Raw genomic sequence first — 3,277 nt, 5'->3', positions numbered from 1 at the left:
GTGACAGCCTTCAACCTTCTTAGGAGATACTACCTTTTCTCAAACTATATTGATGACTTCAAAAATAATTATGCATAAAGTTGGTTGGGTGTTGGCTGTTGGTTAACTCACCTTACTTCCTACATCACCTATTCCACACGTTGCTAAAAATAAGCCATTTCTTCTAATTGCAAGGCATGTTTTTATGGGCTCCAGACCTGTTCATTCCATTGCCTCTATCTTAGTTGGGTGCTGTATATTCCATATGCATCCTTGCCCAGAAAACACATGAACACTTGGCCCTCTGCTCAATGTCCTGCCTTTTTTTCACCCATCAGCAGACCGAAGGCCATTATTCTCAATCCGCATGTGCTTCATTGGAAAGAACATGGGCTTCATTTTTCTAGCAGATGGAAAATGTGGTGGAGAAGTGTTCATATGTAGCCTTACTAGTCACATTTATCAAGAATATATATTCACTCGCCAATATTTCCAGAAAATATTTGAATAGCAATTTCACTATTTTACCTTTAGGATAACATTGAATATAGTTTCTTAAATGCTTAAAATGTTTATCAAGGAGTAGGAAAAATGAACAGCCGTCCAGCTATACAAGGATTTAGGTAATCTGCAGACCCTGCTCCCTTCTTGCCGAATTGTATTGCAAATGTAATAAAAGGCCCCGAATGCTTTAATTAGAGAAAGATTACTAGATAATTACTCTTGTAACAAAATACTTCAGCCAGTTTTCTATCCACTCACAATTTGGTCAATGATTTTGCACTTTTTGTCTGTTGTCCGGTACATCTATGTTGTGTGTAGCACCATGGTCCTAGAGGAACGTTGTTTTGTTTCACTGTGAACTGTATAAACGTATATGGATGAAATGACCATAAACTCACTCTTGACTCTCTTGACTTGATCTCTGTTGCAGTTGAGCAAGTAACTATGTTCTATATATTATCCACTATTGGAAATTAAATTCTCCAGAAATTAAATGTCTCTGGTTAGCAGTGTGACAGATACTCCTCAGTGTACTGTCAGCTCTACATCAGTCCCTGAACTTGTCCTTCCATCAGAAGGTGGGATGTGATAGATTTAGCTGCTGCCTACTTTTCGCATAGGGTTGAAGTACTTTGATCTATTCGACAATGTCGTCCTGAAACATTATTGTGTGTATTGTGTTCTTATAATGTGCTCTCCTTGTAACACTCCCTTTGTTAAGAGGATAATACTTTTAAATGCGCTACATTTGTCTTTAAAGAGAAGGTTAACTGATATTTATTATTTTTTGTAATGCCTCTCAGAAAAGGGTCATCTTGCCCCTCACAAATTGCATCTCATGCTCCTATGTAGCTGCCTCATGGCCTGTACCTAAGCTGAGTAGTGCAGCGGGGTTGGCAGTAGGGTTGCCACCTGGCCGGTATTTTACGTAAAAAATTATGGTTGATTCCAATGTTATTAATAGGGAAAAAAGGAGTATTTTTTTCCAGAAAAGGTGACAACCCTAGTTGGCAGTTGCAATGTCTGGTGGCATCACACCTTGCAGAAAGGCTCCAAGAAGCTGAGCGCCAGATGGAAACCCACTGGCTGTTGTGTTTAGTGAATATGTCAGGGATCAACACTGGGATGCTGCATGCTGGGCATGACTTGGCCAAACATGGCAGCCACCAGCCTCACTGGGCTACTTTGCATTCTCAGCTTAGATCCGCAGCAAGGGGACAGCTGCCATGGAAGCAATAGATAAGGTTGATGAGGGAGAAGGGGGCCCTTTACAGAGGCGGCACTTGATAACAGGAGTTTCATTCTCTTTTAAAATGAAAGGGTCGTTATTGCGAGAATACGTATGAATGGGGTATGTAGTAGTATGAGCAACATTTTCACCACTCAAGAGATCCATAATAACTAAACAAATATTTGTTTTAACACAGTAGTGCAGTAAGTCAGGCTCAGGGAACATACAAATTCATCACATTCATCCAAAAACCAAAAACAGGTTGACCATACAACAGGCCAACGGAAAAAGCACCTGGGGCAGTTCAATTTGCCCTTTTTTTGCAATAAAGTTATCCGCCCCCTTCTGAACTCTTCCAATGAATCCTTCATTATAACCTCTCTATAGGAAATATAACAGACTGGCCTTATAGCAAATAAACCCTTCCTATGTTGAAGGCAAAATCTTCCTTTTCTCCAGTCTCAATGGAAGTCCTCTTGTTATCTACACTATCATTATCCTAAGTGCAATAAAAATTACCGTCTGACCAGATGTACTTTACTCAATGTCATCACCTACCCCTAAATCTTCTTTATATTTGTTGAGTGTTAGATCATCGGTATGGAAGACAGTGTTATAGAAACTACAGATCAGGGCAGGAAATTCAGACAAATGGAAGAAAGTACATGAGAGTGCCGGAGTTTCATTTCCAGCAGCCCATTCTCTTCACTTTGGACACTGTTCTTTATTTTTCTACTAAGCTACTGTATGTGTTATAGTCAATGTCTCTACAGGGGGAGCTTTAGGCCTCGACTGCAACATCTATGCAGAAATAATTGAAACAACCTGCATAAAGCTGTCTCCTTATTGAAAGAGCTGCAAATGCTGGAACCAAATGTATATTAAATTCCCTCCATCGTGACTTCTGGAGCGTCTTCTATTGTCTCCATTCGGCAGAATTTACAGACGGGAAAATAAACAGGGAAATGAATGCACCGAGAGACACATGGATTAAGCTTCGCCGGTAAACACAAGCTTGGAGGCATTAAAGCCTTGTAGCATTAGGAGAAAATTCCTCGGTCAATACAATAACACAATTGCTGCTAAAGACAGATGCTCTGCTGTCAATGTTATATTGTGTTTGCACAGTTTATCCCTCTGAGCTCGTCATTCCCAGTAAATCTGTGTAGCTTTAATACAAACCAAATGTACATAAAAAGACAGCCTGTAAAATACTGCGATATTGAAGCAATATATCACTGTTTGCCCCAGATAATACCCAGAATTCAGTTCTGACAACTTTCTCACTAATGTGATGTCAATAAGAAAGTCGCACATGCCTTTCCTGGTGAGTTTCTGGGTCTGTTGTCTGTTGACCAAAGCAGCCAATCAGGGCATTCGTTTTCAATTTGTAGTAAACTATTCTAAGTCAATAGCTGATTGGTTGCTGGTCTTGTGAAATTTAGTGCCCATGAGCCAAAATATTGTCGGTTTCTCTGTTAACTTTTGGGTAGAAATCTGCTATCTTGCCAAGTCCCAGTTATATACCTTCAACTTTAATGGTGATATTATTAAAGGGATACT

The sequence above is a fragment of the Xenopus laevis genome, chromosome 2L (genome assembly GCF_017654675.1).
Source record: "Xenopus laevis strain J_2021 chromosome 2L, Xenopus_laevis_v10.1, whole genome shotgun sequence".
NCBI lineage: Eukaryota > Metazoa > Chordata > Amphibia > Anura > Pipidae > Xenopus > Xenopus laevis.
Note: the sequence above shows the minus strand (reverse complement) of the source record.